The following is a 23,121-nucleotide window of genomic DNA, read 5'->3' on the forward strand; positions in this document are numbered from 1 at the left end:
CTGTCTGTCTCCATATTTTCAAACTATGTCCTCCGAAACTTCAACTCACAGAGCGGCGCTAGGGAGCCCTCAATTGAATTTTTTAGCCGGTTAAAATAATTTTAAGGGGTCAAAAATGGGTAAAAACTGAAAAATCGTTTAACATTTTGTACCTTCATCTTAGTATATTTTTAATCAGTTCATATTCGTTTCACATATGCTTCGGTTTCGATTCTAGCTAATGGCACTCACCCAACTTTTCCTTTACTTTTGAAATCACGACTCTATAATAATATATACGAAATCTGGATAAGTTGAAATATTACATTTAAGCGTATTTTACGCCCGGGCAAAGCCGGGCACCCCCTCTCGCTAGTATAATAGATACATTAAAGAATTTGTGTCATTTCGAAGTATCGGAGATCGTAACTTTTATACATGAAAATATTGCATTATTAGTAAAATAATAAATTTAAAAAAAAAAAACGAATTCCATGAGCGGATTTCAAAACCGAGATCTTGAGTCCTGGAGATTCTACCAACTAAGCACTTTGGACGGTTAAATAGTACTTAAAACACTTCCTTAAATAATTATAGCTTTGGCATGACTTCATAGATTTATGATATTGGTTATGCTTAAAAACACGAATTCAATTATAAGGAATATTAAAAAAAATAATAAATGCGTGAACATTATCAATCGCATTGGAATTATTTTCCCAAACAAATTATTTCTGTATCAAGCATTTTCTCAACTATATGATCTTAGCCTAGTTTAAATATGACGCCGGAGGGAGCATAAATTTGTTAGTTGTAAAAAACGGAAATATCATTGAACCGGCGGCGTATGTCCGATGGCAAGTGTCTGAAATTACGTCATCACTAGGCTAAATTAAGGTCATATCGATTTTCTCATATATATATATATATATATATATATATATATATATATATATATATATATATATATATATATATATATATATATATATATATATCAATGCTCCCTATCTTGGATTGAACATATCGAGGATCGAAATAACAAACTGCCACTAGCGTAAAAAGCAATGCTCTTTATGTAAACTAATGCAGCTTATTTATGCTTAAACATTGTCATTTCGAATACACAACTTCGCACAGCCGAATAGCGTAACGAAGAAAAAGGCGGTTGGGTTTCAATCCTGGCTTGAGTTAGTTGCTGTGACACAACGAAACAAAGCTGTATATGGTTGACTATATATATATATATATATATATATATATATATATATATATATATATATATATGCGTGTGTGTGGACGTGTGGGTGCACATATATTCCGATTAAAAAGTGTTTATAAACTATTAAGTAATTTTATTTAAAATTTGGAAAAATACATTTTACAATTGTGCCAAAGTCAATTTATTTTGAGAATTTATATACGAATTAATATAAGAAATTTCAAACCATTCTAAAATAACTTTCTCATCAGAATATATATATATATATATATATATATATATATATATATATATATATATATATATATATATATATTAGAAGTTGTATATGTTTCTAAGAAATTTTATTAGATTTATTTTACAATTTTTTTTAGTTTTATAGCTGTATTCGAACAGTATTCTGTTTTTATATTAACCTTTTAGATACTCCGATAAGAAATTGAAATTAATTTCAATTATTTCGAAAATTCTCATGAAGGAATAAAATAATGGAATTTGTTTAAATTTCTAAAAAAAAAAAAAAAATGAATTAGAAACAACTGTAAAACATCTTAGTAGGACACACTTTTTTTAGTTTCAAAATCAAAACCATTGATTAATGCTCCCTATGTATCACGAGCATATTCGATACCTCGTCGACTCATCTTCAAATAACAAAAAAAAAATAAAATGAACAAAAGAGAGAAGAAATAAAAGTTCAAGATAACAACAGAACACGAGTTTAAACAAAAATCAGTTTTTGTCCTAGTTTTACAGTAAATGTTTCGGGAGACCGATGAACTTAGCGTCTCGAAATAATTCCATCAACAGTAAAACTTTTCAAATACTTTAACTACTTTCGTATGTTATTTATTGGGAGTTCTTTTTTTTTAAATGAATATATTCAAGCATTTTTAATTTAAAAATTATTATTGTAATATTTTCTTTTGTTAGCTCATTTTTGTTAAAATTCAGAGAAAGGCAGTTGCGATTTTCAATTCTGGTAAATTGATTAAAAAATACAGATGCGTCTACGATAGAGGGTAGTAGTCATAAAGCTAATATATCTATTATATATGTATACATATATTAATTATCTAATATACGTCTATACTTTCCATTTGCAATAAAACATTACCCAAAAACCATACACATACATGATGATTGCAACGTCTTGTCAGACGAGTGCCACTCCCACAGATACTTAAAGTCCATGAACCCAAAAGTGACTTCCATCGCCACAGGACCATTTTAATAGACAAATGCCTGAGAGAGTATCTATACACAGATGATGTTACATAGTTTTAGCTTTGTACGACAGCTAAGTCTCTCTCTCGGTTCAAAATGTTCATATCCAGCAACAAGCAAGAGCAAGATAGCCAGCAACAAGTAAAACTGCAGACCAGCTTAATGCGGGTACTGGTCTCCCGCTTTATGTTTTTTTTAAAATCAGAGATTTGCTTCTCCTGGAAAGGTTGCCTTCACCACGGCTTACGGGAGCCCTCTCCCCCAACACACACAGACATACACACAAACACACATGATGCTAGTTGGCCGTGGACCCCGAAAATTATAAAGCATATACTAATATATATATATATATATATATATATATATATATATACATATATATACATATATACATATATATAAATTTTTCAATTAATTAAGGCTAATGAAAACACTTTAACGCTTTCAGAGCATATATATCAGTAGCTTACATTCCAAAGCCTAACATATATTTATATTTTTTCTTTTATAATATTTCATTTTCATTTTGTCTTGCACGTGTTTTACTGAATGATGTAAGAATAAAATATTATAAAATAAAAATATAAATATGTATTCGTCTTTGGAATGTAAACAATTAATGTGTGTGTGTGTGTGTGTGTGTTTGTGCGTGTGCGTGTGCGTGTGTGGACAGGATAACAATATGTACAGAAAATTATTTTTTTAAAAATACGATATGATCATTAGTTACTATGATCAGAATTTTGTATTTGCATTGATAGTTACGTACTGAATTTCAGAAGCGTAGATTTCTGTTGTATGGCGTATTAAAAACGCGCGAAATTATGGCCAATGATTTTATGGGATGAGCAGATAATAATGTAATTAATGGAAAGAATTGCTATGTTTTAGCCGAAGAATAATCTCATAAATTGTTTATTATTAACTTGTACTTCTAGAATTTCCTTTTCTGTTTGAATCCACAGGAATGTGTCTACTTTCGTTTATTATTTTTGACAGAGTGAGCCCATTGTAATGCACCCATGTCGGCGCGCGTGCTCTCAGTTGGATACCCTTGAAGTCAGATCATTGAACATATACCTAATAGATTGTACATGCTCCGGTAAAGGACGTCCCTTTTCAATTTACACGTTGTTAAATCAAAGAAAAGAATTGTGTCTACAAACTTGGAGGAAAGAAGGGAAGAGAAGAGAGCATGAGAGAGGAGAGGGTGTGTGCTCGAGAGAGGGCTGAGATTGAAAAAGAAAGATGAGAGTGAGAAAGATAAGGAGAGAAAGAGGTATGGCGGTTCCTTTCTGTTACTCAAGCGTGGCACGAATATTAGCACTCCAAGACCATGAATATCGTTTTTTTATAGAGAGCAAAAGACATTCCTAGAATAGAACTACAAAGGCAATCATGCACTAAAAACTATTGAAAAAATGCAGTTATATTTCGGGCTAGAATATTCGTACCAAGAAACCACATTCGCACCACGGCGCCTCAAAACATGTCCTTTAAACTAGATCACCTCTTCTCCTATATCATCCCTCCGAAAATCTCAGCAAAAAAAAATCTATAGAGTAAAACGGAAAACTTGAAAATCGACGAGTATAAATACGAGTGCTTTGTCCTTGCCTCCCCACGAGGGCAGAGTTGGACACAAAGTAAAATTTTAATGTGAGTAAAATTCAGCTCCTAAAATATAGCGACGCACTGCATCGAAACAAAACTTTAAAATTTCTTTGATCCCGAAGAATCTCTCTTTTGTACCATCGCGGTCATAAAAGATTATTATTAGAACAGTTGTGACACAATAAGAAGAGCTGGAGCTTTTGCATTCATAAAGCTTATACCTAATTTGTGTCAGTCTGTACTCGTGGGAAGGCGAGAAAGAAATGCGTTATTATTGGGGGAAAAATATGACGGCTTCAGTAACTGTTATCAATCACGTATTATTTGAGTCAGGAGTGACGGTTGTTTATAATATTTAACCAAATTAAAACGATATGAGACACTAGAACTTCAAAGGTCAAACCCAAAAGAACTCGTCATCAAAGCCTACAAACACTAAACAATGTTCAAATTTAATGTATATCTCTTTCTTTCTCTCTCTCTCTTTATCTTTCACTCTCTTTCCATCTCTTTCTCTCTATCTCTTTCTCTCTCTTTCAATGAAGAAACAGAATTGAATTGTAATTGTATTGTTTTAATATAGTCAAGGCGTTGGACTTCGTCGAGAGCAGACGTATAGCAGTTTGGTCTGGTCGCAAGTGAGGAGAGAAATGGGTCGACAATCATCTAAGTTCAATATGCTCCTCCAGTGTTTAATGAAATCATTATATCTTTATAAAACTGACTTTGTTCAGTATTTATACAAACATTATATCTGCAGCAATAGCATTCAGTTCAGAAAAGCGATCCCTGCCATTTACTGCCGACGATGGAAACGCTGCCCCTAACGACGCAATGAAGACTCAAGAAGCGACCCATGCCAGCCGATTATAGTCGACGCCATCTTGACCCATTAATAATTCTATCGTCCATATGCCTATCGTTTGATATCGTGATATCGTTTATTACCCCAGGGAGCTGGTTGTCGTTCCCAGGACGTTTCGCAACCAAGCAACTCTCCCCTAACATTATTATACAGCTACTGTATTTTTTCTCTTTGTCAAAAGGCCAACGGAATCTAGTTTGTAATGTTTAACTTCATTTTCAAATCTGCCAAGGCATTTTATAAGAAGCTATTGTCCGTCTGTCATCCTTGAGTTCGAAATAGCATTTTCGTCTGTCTGTGCCGCTGAGATGTAAATAACATTTTTAGATGATCTGTCTGTTGGTCTGTCACATTTTATGAGATAGCATTTTTTAGCGATAAGTGTAAAGATTTTATGTACACATATCAATATAAGAACATTTCATTGCATTAGCATTATATATATATATATATATATATAGATAGATAGATAGATATAGATAGATATAGATAGATATATCTGTAAAGATTACTGAGTTCCACAGGATGGAACTGAAGAAAGTCAGCGGTTATACCGGTTGGAAACACAGATTAGAAAAAGTATTCCGACTACTCCAACTATGAACTATTAATCTTTATCTAAAAGAATCTTAAGCATTAAACGTTTATGCTAATGTGCATGGTTTGCTTTTGTTTCTCTCCTGTATACTTGTTCATAGCCATTGAAAAGTGTTTTATGAATGCATTTCCTTTTCATGGAAATTGTACCAAATATAAGATGCTAAAATAAAATATTACTTACATGCCAAAAACTATCCAACAATGTACGTTTGATATAGAGATCCCAAGAACACAGCAATTTCCCCTTTGTCAGGAGCATCGCTCAATGAATGTGTGAACTAAAAGACAACACAACGAGATTGTCGTATAGAACGTATTCATCTAAAACAATGTCTTTACTTTTCAAGTAAATCCTGTCTGCCGTTGTTTAATTATAATGCGCATATTTTTCAATTGTGTACACTTGTTCATAACCATTGAAAAGTGTTTTATGAATCCATTTCTTTTTTATGGAAAGGCAATATTACTTACAGGTCAAAAACTAGTCAACAATGTACGTTTGATCCCAAGAAAACAGCAATTTCCCCTTTGTCACTCAATGAACGTGTTAACTAAAAGACAACACAACGAGATTGTCGTATAGAACATATTCATCTACAACAATAATTTTCAAGCAAATCCTGCCTGCTTCACATTCAAATATCTCCGATGAAGGCAGTAATTGGTGAACCTCTAAAAATATCAACACTTTTACTTTGATTTCATGAAAAATTTAGAAAGTGTCTTTTTACATTAAATGCAGTTGCATCAATTTATGGGGGGAAAAATTTTAATAAAAAACAAGGATTGTTTTCTCTTTTCCCTATTAGAACTCTTTGAAAATGAAAGCAAAACTACTTCCGGTTAGTTAAAATGCACTAATCACAATATTTTATTTTAAATGCTTCCAGGCATTTGGACATGAAGATCTGTTTGTCGCTAAAAGTAAAATAAAAAAAATATGTGATCCAAATAAATATTTTATTTCTTTTACAAACAGTTTTTGTTGCTGTTAATTTAATTGAGAGAAACAGAAACTAACTATCCGATTCGTTGCTTTAATAAATTACATTAATTTTCCAAGTGCAGATCGCTACGATAAATTGCTAAACATGGAGCGCAATTAAATATTTGCGGTCTTTACTTGAATTTGAGTTTCCATTGGATTTTATAATTTTAGTTTTTGTAGTGTTACTTGCTTAATGTAATGTTTAATATCCTGGGAACGAAGTATTGATGTTTTCTATGAAGATAAATTACTATGGATCAAACTTTATATTTTTTTAACTTATTTTACATTCGACTTTTCATAGAATTTCTGACTGGACGAAACTTTATAATTAAAATCCATTAAAGTCATTTCTATTACCACGGCAATGAAACGATTGTGTTCTTATGAAGCTAATGTTACTATTCACAAACAGCGAATTTAATATTTTCAAATATATTTTTAAAATTCAAGTGTTTATTGTCAAGGGTGTGAGTTCCATAAAAACGTTGATTTAATTTAAATAAAGTGCACTTGAAAGCCAAATCACAACGTAATATTAGGAAAATAAACAAATATTTTACTTATTTGAAATTTATAATATTAATATATTTCAGAGCTAAAATCTATTTCAGTATGTTATTTTCTTGCGAAAAGAGAAATAACAAGTGAAACAGAGAGAAAGCAGACAAGTGCCGTACAAGTGAATTTATAGGAAGACTGGAAAATCATGGATTACGATAGAAAAATTGCGAGCATGAAAAGTCATATGGTTAAGCTTAAACATGGAAAAGAAAAGGACAACATATTCTAGTAAAAAATATAATTAATTTATAACTTAAAATATTGCAGCATTAAGAATTTTTAAAAATCAATTTAACATCATATAACTAATTCTTAATGCTGCAATATTTTAAGTTATAAATTTATTATATTTTTACTAGAATACTTTGTCCTTTTCTTTTCCATGTTTAAGCTTAACCATATGACTTTCATGCTCGTATTTTTCTATTGTAATAGTAATTATATTTTCGAGAGTAGAAAATGGATTTGAGGTTTACTTCCGACAGCCTTATAACTATCGGTTCTTTTATTTTCTCGTTTAGTTCGCATATTCCATAAGTGATGTTTCTGACAAATAGAGAAAATTGTCTCTGAGATAGATACATTTGCTGATGACACCACGTTCTATAACAGGCACGAGGGTAAAACAAATCAAAACATATCAAATGGAACTGGCAGAAAGACTGGAGGAAGATCTCCAATCTGTAGTGGAATGGGGACATAGATGGATGGTCACATTCAATTTCTCGTGAAACAGTTGATAAACAGATAAAAATCGGATCACCCTCACATTCCAATTTTTCAATTTTGACCCCTTAGCAGCCCCTATTCCGGATGAAAACCGATTAAAAATTTTTCCACATGTGTGAATACACTGCATACCAAATTTCAAGTCTATAAATCAAAAATTCATTGAGTACATAGGTTGAGAAGTGTCTTAACACACACAAATTCTCACTTTCGCAGACATATAGATAGATTTAATCAAGCTTTATAAGTTATTTAATCATGTTTTATAAGTGTTGGTAATGGTTTGCATCCAAAGCTTCTTACGGGTTAGGGAATTGTGCAAGTTAGTCATTCAAACTGTCGGATATTTTGTTCAGTCTAGTGTGATATCAATGTAAGTAAAAATTATCTGATCTAGATTAATGTAAGTCGGGTTTTGCCATCCACCATTTTCATTTTGAACGTGAGGCTGATAATGGCGGAAATACAAACAAGTGCGCATGCGCGCAAACGATTAGTTTTATGAAAAAAAAAAAAAAGATTGTAGTATATCAAAAGTAATCGGCTGCAAACGAAGAAAGAAAAATAGTTCTATTATCGCGTCCGACATGATAGCAAACATAAATGTAAATGAATAACCCCACCCCAAAATCGTACCTGTAATATTAATTGCAAAAAAAAAAAATCACAGTTAGTTATACCTAAGATACGTCCTTTCAATCGACGTGTTTAACGATGAAAATTCTATATTAAAGAGGGGAAATAAAAGCATGAATTAGAGACGAGCATGATATTTTAACTTTCAGCGTGACAGACTAACGAAATTGGCAGTGCAAACGTAAACGTGGCAACCAGACGTAAATGCTAGTCCACATTTAAGAGTAAACGACTGACGAAAATTGTGTTTCGAGCAGAAGTGTGGGAGACTAACGAAAATATCAGTTCAAAAGTTAGCGTGTCTGACATCCAAAAATACTTTTCCAAATGTAAGCCTTGCAGATTGGCGAAAATGCTGTTTCAAACATACATGTGACAGACAGACGAAATGTTACGTTAAACTTAAGCGTGACACGTAATTGTTCAGGCAATTGTACCCACCTTGAGTCTTACACAGAAAAAAATGGTGGAGAGTAAGACCACTCAAAAAAGCAACGGAACGATCACTTGTTAAACAAACATAGTATAGAATTTAACACAAATGTGATTCATTAATTATTTTGTTAACTATTTTGTACTTTTGCGTAACAATATCATAAGCAAAAAAGGGTGCTTTTGTTCAAGAATAAGAATGTTTAACGAAGTTTTTGGCGACAATGAAATATTGTGGGGTCTGATTTAAGAACCTCCCCGTTTTCGGCTGAACATATTCTTGGCAAGAAGTGGCAATTATCAGGCGTTGTACCACTATATCCAGTTAATCGTGGCCGATACATAGAGTTTCTTTTATAAGTGCTTGGAAGCGTTTAAACTCAAACGTGTTCAATAAATACAAGCGCTTATCGTTGGAAATGCTACATCAAAGCGAGGGCGATGGACGGACAGAGCTTCGTATATTAATGCGTACACGTATCATAGAAAAAATAAATAGAAAAAAGTGAATTGTTATTTGCAGTCATGTTTCATGCAAGACCAATTCTCGACTGTTTACTCTGCTGGTGAGTTTGATCATTTTTTCCCAATTCCAGGTGTACGGGTCGTGTCTACCGCGTAGAATGGAGGGGCGCTAGGCTTTGTAACACGTCAGTCGCCTCATCAATTACCCCCAAGCAGGTCAATTTCGTTATGCGGCAAATATATCGATCGATTATCGATTTACTTTGGCTGTAACCATTACAACTGGGTCGCATTCTTGCTTGCTATCGAAACCGACGGGAGACAAGAGTGAAGATCGAAGATTCTTATGCAGATTCACTAGCTGCGACTCATTTTTCAGAAACATAACATATTTGGGGGTCAATTGGTGCATTCTTTTCCTTGCACTTCTCTATGTGTAATAAATCGTAGAGTACATTCGCTAGTACATATATGAAAATTTAAATTCTGAGGGCAAGGCAAAAATATACACAGAAAATAGAGGTCGGGGGTGGTCTGCGTATTCATTATATCTCCTAAACGCGATATAGCAAGAGACGGACGAGACTTCATATGCTCAAAGAGAAAGAGAGAGAGAGAGAGAGAGAGAGAGAGAGAGAGAGAGAGAGAGAGAAATAGGAGTTTGCTAGAAAGCGTGTCCTCCCTTCGGCTGCGTGAAGGCAACGTCAACATCTTATTAAATAGACTTTCTCCAAATCCAAAGTCTTCTTATTTTCTTTGTAATTCCAGTGTGAAGATCGCAATGAACACAATCGGAAATGGAAAGAGGCGGGAATCACGTGGTATGATTTTATTATGCTGTTGGAAATGCTACAACAAAGCGAGAGCGACGGACAGACAGAGCCTCGTATATCAATACGTAGACGCATCTTAGAACAAATAAACAAAAAAAGTGAAGTGTTATTTGTGGTTATGTTTCATGCAAGACCAATTCTCTAATGTTTACTCTGCTGGTGAGTTTAGATGTCACATAATCCCCCTTTCTCTACACCTAAATTTTGACATGTCGTATTGTATTGAATAGAAAAAAATATGCTTTTATTTCAATTCGAAATCTCTTCGGACAATGCATGAAACCACTTGATGCCATGAGATTAAAAAAATTGCTTTATCAATTACGCCACGGGCCCAGTAGCGCAATTGACAGAGACGTTGAATCTCTATGGTTCCAGATGAGAATTGTCTGGAGATAGCGGTTTCAATCCTACCCAAAGCCGACCAGAGGCTTACTTGTCCAAAACGTGGTGAGACGACAACAACTACGGAAGGCAGTAATTGCAGTGAAAGTAGTCAGGTGATTCAGAGTTCCTACGCCGTCGCGGTTACCGCCTGACGAAGGCCAGAGGAATAGTTGGCCGAAACGTCGTGAAACAACTAAAAATAAGATGAGGATAATAGCATGCAATAAAAATAAAATTAACAAATAATACTCATCTCGTCGTTATTTGTTTTATTTCATCTTTTATTAATTTTATTTATAATGGGTTTAAAGAAATTTTCAACTACCGTGGAATTTCCACGGGTTCTGTTAATGAATATGATTAAGACTAGCCTACCTATTTTGATCTGTCTCTACTCTACACCTACTGACGCCCACATGTTGCCCAATCCAGATGTGAGAGATATTTATTCCATTATACACTGTGTATACTCGGTTTCTTCCGTCGAAAAAAAAGGCATCGTTCATTCACATTATTGGTTAATGATGCTGGAGTTTTTTCTGCTTCTAACCTTCGGCTCAGTCTACAAACACCTTTAAAACATTTGATCTTTTAAAAGTGAAAACAAGTAAAAACTGTGTCAAGTCTTCCCGCGCAATAAGTAGCACTTTGTTCTTCCTTTCCTACATTTATTTTAACCTGGCAGAAATTGCGCGGGATTGAATGAGGATCACTACTGCGTAGTTTTTCACTCGGCTGATAACATTCTTATAAGGCATAATCACATTGGCACACCGGTTCTCGTTAGATCACCGAAGTTAAGCAACGAAGAGTCTGGTCAGTACGAAAATGGGTGACCATTTGGAAATTTAAGATTTTATATGCACTCCCCGCTTATTTCGATATTGTTTCCAGTCATATTGGTCTTTTCCTTGCCACTAGAATACGGCAGTGCCGATTCAGGAGAAGTTTGGTTCGTGATTGCGCGACCCTTACCTCATAATTACACGCACAGTTAACATTACAGGGAGTTTTAACTGTCTTTCAAGACTGAACGGAAGTGCTGATGATCATAACATTAAATTACTTTGCTTGCTTTTACTGCATTCTCCCTCCTGCGGTTTTGCCTCTCTGATGCAGGGTGGAACGATAGAATTGCCGCGCTAGAAAAGACGACATGATTCCATTTGCGCTTGATGAAAACGTTTTTTTTTTTTGTTTTTTTTTGCTGCAGACCATTTACTAGTTGGCCAGCTGTATACAAATCCCAAGACCGATAGGAGCCTTTTATCATGATTGAAATTGACACAATGTTCAACGTGCGAGATCGAACATGCGCCGCTGTACAACTTATGCTCTCTACCGATCCAAGTTATTACAAGGAGACCATTTCCAGCACCCTCAATATGCATCTCTGAATGCGACGAATAATAGGGACGTGCACAAGTTGATGAAAACCAAGTTTCCGACCACGGTAATATGCTTAAGTGTGGTTTCAAGTGAAGGTCACATTATGCCATCTTCGAAGTCGGCTTGAAAGTCAACACCAAAGTGTACCTGGATGTGCTGAAGAATGTGGTGATCCCCTGGTGCAATCAGGTGGCCGCTCAAGACCATGGGTGTGGCAATAGGTTTCAGCGCCGGTCCACAAGTCCAAAGAGACCCAGGCTTGTCTTCAGAAAGAAGTGCTACAACTTTATACCCTTCTCTCATTGGCTCCTCCGACTTGAACCCACTGGACTACTTCGTTTGGTCATACGTCGAGAACATCACCAACATGACCTCCCACAACATCAAAATCAGCCTGATCGTCGCCGAGTATTCGCCGAGTATTCGCCGAGCCTCCGCCGGCGCTTGTAGAAAAGGCATGCTCTCAGTTCTGGACCTGTATCGAGGCGGTGATTGAGGCTGAAGGCAGCTACATTGAATAGATATCAGCTCTACTACCTGCATTGTTTTTTCAATAAATGCGTTAAAATACATCTGTAATGTTTTTTTTTCTTTAGGGCGACAACTTCATCATTCCACTCTGTATAGTCGAAATGGGATCAAATGTTGTAAAACTCTCTGAGTTAGTTGTTTATACATATCGTTTAAACATTTTTATGAACTGGATATACATATTTGAAACTATAGGAAGTTCTGTATCTAAAAGCTACTTGAAGGTTTGAGCACAGAGATATTTGGCATGTAGAGGATACACAGTATTCGTGACTCTTTTCATTTTCTACCCCGAGGAATTTTATGCACATAATATACATTTCAAAACAGGTTCGACTAACATAGCTCCCTTAGATTGATACTTAAAGATTCGAAACCATTCCCGTTGTCTTCACCAAAAAATGCCATACACGATTTATATTTTATAAAAGTAGAATATATTCGTAGATACTTTAGGGCTTCATTTAGAGATTTTGAAGCATTTCTATTATCTTCACCCGAAAACTTTTACATAAGAATGAACTTTTAGATTTCATGTAGATTCTCTAACCTTTTTTTTCTATAGAAATCATACACACATATATACATACGAACATAATTGGTGTTTATATATGTCCGTTCTTCTCTTAGATCGTTGTTGTGTTAGTCTGTTATACATGTATGGCCCACGTTTAGTCTTGAGAGACAATGGATACCTTTTGTGAAGATGATTGCACTTGTAAATGTGATGTAAGTGTTGTGCAAAACGAACCACGCATGTCCTGAGTTGGTACTGATTGATTCTATGTAGAAGGAGAACTTCCAAACGACTGGAAATAATATCGAGATAAGTCGAGAGCACATACAGCACCTTTTACTCCTCAAATGGTCACCCAGTTTATTACTGGCCAGGTTCAGCATTGCTTAACTTAGGTGATTAACGGAAGCCCGCGTGTCAGCGTTATTACGTCGCAAGTATATATAATCGTTTAAAATGTGAAAAAAAAAAGCATGATGAGAATAGTATTTCTAATTATCCACCCAATAGAAATATGCAATATTCATCTAAAAATATCGGCACTTCTTATAACGATTCTTAGTTACATCTAGAAAATGTGTGGCATGCTTAAGCGTCATCCGACGTCCCATTAGAGTGTTTAGACATGTAAAAAATAGGATAATAGATAAACTAGCAGAAATTCGAACACTAACATATAAAAGCTAAATCGTAGTTTTCGCACAAAATGTCTTTTTAAGTAATGCACTATACAAACATCCCTCAAAATTATAAGCTTTTCCAAACATTTCATTCTCTCCGCAAAAAAGGGAATACAATAAATTACAAACACAACATGAAATCACACTCATCGAATCTTGATCTAAAATATGGCGATGAAAGAAAGGGGGAAAAAATTTGATACAATGAAATATCCGAATCACGGCCCCGAACAGCAAATTCTTCTTCGTTAAATTGCAGTATCAATTACTTATAGACTTTAGCAATGTATTAGCATTTTTATTGCGATATGTTCGTTGCTGCGCGATGAAGTTATTCCCACCAATATTTGATTGAATCTCAAATCAGAGCTCCCTGTCCCATACAGAATTTATAGTAGCTTAACCCGTGTAAATTATATTATATCATTACACGTATTCTTTGACCAACTGTTATCAAGTATTATTTGCACAAATTCCAGTTGTGTAACCTCCGATCTTCTTCAAGTGTATCTTTGTCGAACTCGGGAATCTTTCTGCCGAACTCAGAAATTTCCAACGGAACATTTATTTAATCCACAGGGGGTGCAGAATGCTATCGTTCCGTCTGTCATAGCTGAGTAAATGTTCCAAGTTATTCACACTTGTATTTTTTTGACGAAGGATCGAATCTTCAACCTCGATGGCGCTGAAAACGAATATCACTATTCAATTTGGGAGAGATAAGTAGTTTCCATGATATGAGGATATGACTTTTTTCAGAAAATGAGGGATCAGTTTCCTATATAAATTTAAGGTAAAATGAGCGCCCACTTTTTAGCTACCTAGTAATTTCGTCGTATCATAAAAACAAATTTAAATGTGATATTCGTTCTCAACGCGCCCGAAATTGTCATTGTTCTGAGGAAGACAACTCTCTTTTATTAAGAGATTCGTTCAGTATAAGGAAAAGTCGCCGCTCAGAAATGGTACGTCGAGAACATCACCAACAGGACATCCCACAACATCAAAGTCAGCCTGATCAGCCATCCGCCGTGCTCCGCCGTGCTCCGCCGTGCTCCGCCGACATTTGTGGAAATTCATACTCCCAGTTTCAGACCCGTATTGAAGCAGTGATTGAGGCTGAAGGCAGCTACATTGAATAGATGTCAGCTCTAATACATAATCAAGCTACCTAAATTGATTTTTTCAATAAATGTTTTGAAATTAAACTGTAGCGTTGTTTTCTTTAGGGCGAAAACATTATCGTTCCACACCGCAAATTAACTTGGAAACAATTGTTGTCTGCGATTTTGTAATCAATATAAAGAAAGTTGTATTAAATCTGTATAAGAGCCACGTACCAAAAAGTTGCCACATCTGGGCAGAAGCTGTTCGGTGCACTCCATCCAGCCTTGATAGAATTTAAAACCGGCTTTGAAACCTAGTATATGATGCCATTTTCTCTTCCCCGCAACCTCTTCCCCACGGAAGAAACGTTGCGAGCCTGTCTCTACTCTATCATTATTTTGGTGGAAAGTGCTTGACTGAACTCTAATCTATGGTCCCTCTTGCCAAACTTTCACACAAAAATACTCGACTCTCTACACCCACTACAAACTATTTCCCCCACTCTCTATTTGTGCATAAATGTAAACGCAAAGTCCATGAACAAAGTTTTTTTCACAGAACTGCTCGCTGTTGGAACACTGTCTCGCTGATCTGCTTCCCGGTTGATTACAACATGATAGTCTTCAAATCCAATGCAAACAAGTTATTGTGGAGCCATTCCCATAAATAATCAAATTCTATATAATTTACACCATTAGCGATTACTACACTACCACCCTTATATTCATTAAGCTTTATCCTCGAGTGGCCTTCGGGCTTTGTTAAGTGGTAACTCCTAAGTAAAATAAACTGCGTCAGGTTTAGATGAATTACTTTCCTTTAGCTTAGAGAATGACTCGAATGAACGCTTGCTTGAATCGTGTCTGATTTTAGAAACGGACTATTTTTTTAAACATTTAATATCATTGCGAAATATCCTCGTGGGACGAAAATTAACTAAATTCGATAATGGATGAATTTAATCGTTTCTCACATACATTTTTTATCCCGTGCTTAACTCTTCCCCTCATTCTTAATTGTTTCTTCCTGTTCTCTCACGCCTCTCCTTCCTCACGCATCCAGCTCAAATCAACACCCACATATTTTTCCCTTTCTTTCTGCACCTTACATCTTTTCCCGCCTCCTCTTTAGTAAAAGTACCGACGGTTTCGTAGTTGACACAAGTACTGCATCGTCTTTTTTTTATCGAGCGAAACGCTTTTCTAAAAATCAGGACCGGAAAATATTTTTTCTCATTATTTGTCCAGTGAATTGTGATTCGCAAGTTAAAAACTATTAGTCAGAAGTATTTATTACGTTTAAAAAACATGTGACTGATAGACGGACTGACAGATACATTTTCTATTTATATTAGACTAGCATCACAGCTACAGTAACATGTAGAAGGATATGTTTGTATTATTTAAACTTATATTCTTATCTTGGATGTTATTCTCACAACGTTTCGGTCGATATAACTCCAATCTTCTTCATACCTATTTTGTCGAACTGATATCTTTTCGTCGAACACGAGAATATGTACAAAATATCGACAAGACATATTTAATCAAGGGAGGTAGTTTTTTCTTCTTCTTTCAACCACGAGCTTGTAAAAGTCTTAAGTAATTCATAATAGATGTAAGTTTGTAGTGCCATTCCTCTTGGGGATGTAGGTTCAATTCTTAGTGCGGGCGATATTAAGAATACTATTAAAAATTACTAGAGAATTACCCGGTCATGGCTGACGAAACGAGACCAAGTTATCCAGATGGATTAAATAAAGATGTTCCTTCGAAATTCCGTCTAAATTCCCGAGTTTGACAGAAAGATTCTCAACTTCAGCAAGATTGATTTAAAAAAGGTCGAAGATTATATCGGCCGAAACGAGAATTACATTCAAGTTGAATAATGCAAATAATTCAAAAATCTTATTTGTGGTTTCCACTCTTTGCCTAATTTTCGATGTCTATATGTTTTGGAGTATGCAATCAGCCAAATATCGATCTAAAAGGTTTGTACCCTCTACTATCTTTTAGCTTCAACGGGGTGGGTTTTTTTTTATTTTTTTTTTACACAGTGATCACCACTTATCAAGGCCCGGAAGCCACTCAGGGATAAGAGTTATTGCAAGTACATTACGTTAGTGTGGAAATTTGACGAAGTGTTTACTTAAGGGGGCGGTTCATTAGGAATTTGTTAACGTTGGACTTGAACACATCCAAGTTGTAGTCCGGTGGGAAGCAGGCAGACGGAACAGAGTTTCACAGGCGTGCAGTTCTAAGAAAGAAGCTTTGTTCATGGAATCCGCGTTTTGATTTAGGCACAGATATAGAGTGGGGGAATTATCGTAGTTCTCTTGGTTTTTAACTGCATTTCTTAACCCGACGGCTTTTGTAAATGCACTGTACGAATCTAAAAACACGTGCAAATGCCTGAGTATGGGGTGGGACATAAAAACCCCATCAATAAAACCCGTAACAGGTGCGCACGTCAACATACGTACCAGAAAGAAATGGGTGTATTTTTAGCTTGCAAAAGTTCGTCGTTATAGTCACGCATGTGGGAGTAGAGGAGTAGGCTCATTTCATACAGGTAAACGAATATGTAACTCTCTTGCGCTATATTTTTTTCTTCTGCATGTAATTTGAGAAAACGGGCCCCCGTGCAGTGTTTGTTTGCGCTAACAGGTACGTTTGTTGCTCTGCACAATAAACAGAAATGAATAATATCCGCGTATTTTACATGTGAACAACGTAACACGTGTCGCAATAGTTGTATGCATGTGCATACGCGCGAAGATGTGTCACTGCCACGGCAGCAGCATCTATCAGTATGAGTAATGAAAAGGTTTATTTTAAAAATAAACAGATAAATGTGATGTGGCAATCATGTCCATTAAGAGGTCAGAGAGACGGGACAATTTGTATTAGTTCAACTCTTATATCAAATAATGTGCTAGAATTATGGTTTAAAATTTTTCTAAAAAATATTTTAGGATGCTAAAATGGATGAATCTGACATGTTGGATATTATAGATTTAACAAAATAATACTAAAATTAGGTGACGATGGTCTAGATGATAACCACACGGACTGAAAACCTGAGTGTTCTAAGTTCGAATGCAGTTCGTTCTACACAAAAAAAAACAAAAAAAAACAAAACAAAAAAACACTATAACATAGTATATTCGCAACCTTCACTTAGTTCCTCCTGTAAGTACCGATGTCTTTCTAGAAAGAATTCTGACTAGATAACATATCGGGGAAACCAATGCTAACAATATAATCTTTGGATTAATACAATGATGACCATAGTTATGTTAATGCAAGATGAGGTGTTCATAGCTGATATCCGCCTTATATAAAGTGTTTAATAAAGCGACAGTATATTAATACGCGTGTGGTTGTAGTGCGTCTTTTTTACTGGGTGCACCGCTAATTACCGCTCTAAGGCCACTCGAGGATAAAGATTAATGCGTGTCTGAGAGACTGTAGAACAACACCGTGATGATCGGTAATGGTGGAATTTGAATAGGGTTTAATTATTTAAAAGAACGGCTCAACAGGAAGTTGTTTATATTAGACTTAAAAACGATCATGTTATAGTCAGCTGGGAAGCAGCCCCACCGTATTGTGTTCCACAGACGGAGAATTCTCGGAAAGAAATGTTGCTTGTGGAATTTTCTTTTACTTTTAGACTCAGATAAACAGTATGGGAAAATTTTGACAGTTGCTGTAGTTAGACAACTATTTGTTACGAATGGCTTTTAGAGGGCAGATTGAAGTTCAGTCGAGTCCTTCCATGAAGATAACGATAGAACAGATATAGACTCTGTGAGAAAGAGTAAATAGAAAGATTAAAAGATCACTAACTTTCGAAGACGGCAGGAAAAGGGTACTCTTAGGAACTCCTCCCCAGGTGTTGCAAAAATACTCAATCTTATGATGCATTCGGCTTTTTACAATGGCACGTTATTAATCATCTGTATGAGATTTAAAACATAAAATTCTTCCTTGGTTTCACATGGAATATTTTAGCTAAGGACAAGATGGGTAAATGAGGCGAGAAGTCGGAGGAGAAAAATTGTGATAGGAAGAGGACACGGAATAGTAATAGCAGTTTTAAAAGAGAATCAGAAGATAGCATGAATAGAGTGGTTACATAAATTTAGAAAGGGTGACGATGGCTAAGTGTTTAACGACCTGAACTGAAAACCTGCTCATGTCGAGTTCGAATCCACTTCGTTCAACAGAAAAAGACTTTCAAACTTACATCTCATCTCGTTTAGAATGGGTCCTGGATATGACCTTAAACTATATCCGATGGTGAGGCCCCAGCTTGCAGGCCTTAGGCAGTGTTGAGTCACTCTTTAATTGCCATTACTCCCAGGTCCACTCTAACCAGGAGTGGTAGTACCTGTTAGGGTCCCAACTATGGGTTAAATAGAATACGACTTAAAAAACAAATATACTATATTAAAAAAATCGTTCTTCAAAACCACCAGATTCTGCATTAAATAACCTAAAAAGGGTTGATATGTCGTAAAACAAAACAACCAACCAACGTTTAGAGTGTATCTTATACAGTGAACACATATTAAATAAAGTTTAAAATTGTTTAGTAAGACTGGATTTTATATATATGCATAATTATTTTTTTACTATAATAATTAAATACCTACAGACACTAGTGTTTCATCCTTTCGGGAATCTTCAGTGTGTGGTGTTACGCTTAATACCAGTCGAACGATTTGAACCCCGCAACACGAGACATCTCTGGCTCGATTAGCGGAGACCTAATCCATTCGGCTACCATTAACCGCGTGAAATAACGTTGAATTTAAACATCTTAATTTTAAATGTTTATTTACGTCAGTCAGACAGTGATCTAATATATATATATATATATATATATATATATATATATATATATATTCTCTTTCTTCTATCTATCTATATAAATAAAATGAACTCATTTTTCCCGTGTGAGTTTGACCTTAATAGGATTAAAAATCACAACATTATATCTATCTATCTATCAATCTGTCTATCTATATTCTATCTTCTTCTTTTGTTCTATCTATCTATCTATCTATTCTATCTATCTTCTATCTATCTATTCTATCTATCTTCTTCTATCTATCTTCTATCTATCTTCTTTCTATCTATTCTTCTTCTATCTATCGTCTTCTATCTATCTTCTATCTATCTATTCTTCTTCTATCTATCTTCTTCTATCTATCTTCTATCAATCTATTCTCTTTCTATCTATCTATCTATCTATCTATCTATCTTCTATCTATTCTATCTATCTATCTTCTTATATATATATATATAATGAACTCATTTTTTCCTATGTGAGTTTGACCTTAATAGGATTAAAAATCACGAGATTACATTCAACTGTAATACCCCCACACTTCAGCACAAGATCTGAGGTGTGCTATAGGCCTACTACCCTTACAGTTCCTTGATATTCGTACATTTCTATATTTTTCCGGTGAGAGTTTACTGCCACAGTCGGTTAGAATCAATGGAAGTTGTAAAATCTTTTCTCTCTATTGGATTCATACTCCGCCCGAAACCACTTAACATCGCTGTGGATACGTCCACAGGAGAATATACGAGGAACACCGGTTTAGTTTTTAGTTGTTTAAAAAATAGGGATTGCATTTTTCCGTCGGGTGAAATGCGATTTTACATTCCAGTTATTTTGTGGGTTACTTGCACCATTTTATAAATTTCTTCTTCTTTTTCTCCCATTTATTTCTCACTTTATGTATTTTCTCTTTTTGTAGGGGGTGGGGGGTTGCGATTCCAAGGATTACTTAAACAAAACCAACTAATATTGGATTCCAGTTCTTACAAGAAATTTTAACAGTCAGCCGCCAGCGTTCTTCAAATCTTGCACCGATTAGTCGCTTTAATATTTTATTTACTATCTTTATACTTCTTTTTTTTTTACACAGTGATCACGACTTATCAAGGCCCGGAAGCCACTCATGGATAAGGGTTATTGCAAGTACATTACGTTAGTGTGGAGATTTGATGAAGTGTTTACTTAAGGGGGCGGTTCATTAGGAATTTGTTAACGTTGGACTTGAACACATCCAAGTTGTAGTCCGGTGGGAAGCAGGCAGACGGAACAGAGTTTCACAGGCGTGCAGTTCTAAGAAAGAAACTTCTATTCTGTTTGCACTGATTTCATACGTGCTACTAAAGAAAAAACAAAACAAAACAAACTAAATCAAACCAACATTAAAAAAAAAACACGGTCAGTTTTCTTGTTTTATTTATTCATTTTTTTTTCCTTTTTTATTGAAACAAAGAAAAATAAATAAATAAAATCTAATAAACGTATTTTCATTATACACGGTAAGTTTTATTTTTTGGAATTTTGTTTTTCCATTTAAAAAAAAATGGATTTAAATAAACAAATTTGCATTTTACGCGGTAACTTTTTGGGTGTTTTTCTTTTCTTCCTTTTTTTCCTTTGGTATTCTTTCACGTTCGTTTTGTTTTTTATTCATTTCAATTTTACGCGTCATATATTAGCTAAACCAGAGAGGGCATCTATAAATATAAAAGCTAAAATGTGTGTGTGTGTGTGTGTGTCTGTGTGTGTGTGTCTGTGTGTGTGTGTGTGTGTGTATGTGTTCCTTCACCATAAACTCGGCCTCCTCCTGCTACTACGACAATGACGTCATGTTTGACCTAGAAAACGTTGACGTTAGTTTCAACCGCCTGCAAGTGTTTTTAAAGGGTTAATTTTATCCGTTCTCAATTGTGTGTCTCTTTGGTGTTGAGGTAACGTATCAGGCATTTTTCTTTCCACCTTAACCTCGATGCTTCGGGTTCGAGCCTGTCTTCCTACCTAAACCTTTTTTTTTTTTTTTTTACATTTGTTCGCGGTTTTGCTTTGTTTTGGTTTTTCCAATTTTTTATAACATCGTGTTTTTTTATAATATTAAAAGACGGTCCCCCTCCTGCATACGCACATCCCCAAACACACGGGCAACGCCGGGTAACCCCCGCTAGTCTATATATATATATATATATATATATATATATATATATATATATATATATATATATATATATATATTTAGTGTATCACAAAAGTGAGTACACCCTTCACATTTCTTCAATTATTTAAGTATATCCCTTTATGGAACAAAACTGAAAAAAAAATGATTTTTTGACACGATGAAAAGTAGTTTGTCGGCAGCATATATAAGAGTAAATTTATTTGTAACTCTCCAATACTTGCTCACCTGAATACATACAGGGCCTAGTATAAATAAATGGTCACCGCACCGTGACAAAGTTCAATGTTGCTTAACTTCGGTTATCTATCAAAAAAATGTTTAAATAAGATTGTTCTTGTTTTAATCAATTTATTCGATTATCGATTTTCGATATTTAGCGGAGGCATTCCGATACAAAACGCATCTAAGAACACTTCCAGACATATAAGATACATTTTTGTAAAAGAAATTAGCCCAGAGGTTTCGTAGTCTATAGAGAACGAACTGTGCCACAGACATACATACATACACAGCCACATACTATTCATATATTAATAAATTATATAATAATTGTAAATGTGATAGCAATATTAATGCTAATATGTGATATAATTTATTTATTAATTAATAAACATTATTTGGTACTATTTGTCTCATCGTTCATCTACTATATTATCCTGGTGCTACAAGACCGGGCCGTCTGAAGATATTGGCTTCCTGAGACGAAATGAACCTAACATTGATGCTTTTTGTTTTTCTACTTTTTTTTTGTAAAACTTGTGTTCTGTAAAACGCCCCCACCCGCAAAAAATGACCCAGCTTTTTTCCCCCTTTTCCTTCGTCCCATTTCCTTTTCTCTTTCTATCTCTCCCACTTCCTGCCTTGTTTCCTTACTTTAAATATAGCAAACATTAATACTGTAACTATTCTCCTTCTGCCATTTAAAAACTCATTCATGTTCTGCAGGGCAGGGAACAAAAACAAACCAAACACTAAAAACTGGCGATTGAAGATACAAAAAGCTGTAAAAATAAAAACCTTCTACAAAATAACTGGATGCAACATTAATACTATTTCCAAAATAACTGGATGCAACATGAAGACTATTTCCAAAATAACTGGATGCAACATGAACACTATTTCACTAAATAACTGGATGCAACATGAACACTATTTCCAAAATAACTGGATGCAACATGAATACTATTTCCACAATAACTGGATGCAACATGAAGACTATTTCCAAAAAAACTGGATGCAACATGAATACTATTTCCAAAATAACTGGATGCAAAATGAAGACTATTTCCAAAATAACTGGATGCAACATGAATACTATTTCCAAAA

General features: G+C 34.9%; 1 protein-coding gene across 6 annotated transcripts in view; it reads right to left on the bottom strand.

Annotated features, from left to right (window-relative positions):
* The window catches only part of LOC145254652 (inositol 1,4,5-trisphosphate-gated calcium channel ITPR3-like), a 1,190,449-nt gene that overhangs the window by 688,618 nt on the left and 478,710 nt on the right, over positions 1–23,121 (bottom strand). The gene's annotated exons all lie outside the window — the stretch shown is intronic.

The sequence above is a fragment of the Euprymna scolopes genome, chromosome 30 (assembly GCF_053919585.1).
Source record: "Euprymna scolopes isolate OS-2025 chromosome 30, ASM5391958v1, whole genome shotgun sequence".
Taxonomy (NCBI): Eukaryota; Metazoa; Mollusca; class Cephalopoda; order Sepiida; family Sepiolidae; genus Euprymna; species Euprymna scolopes.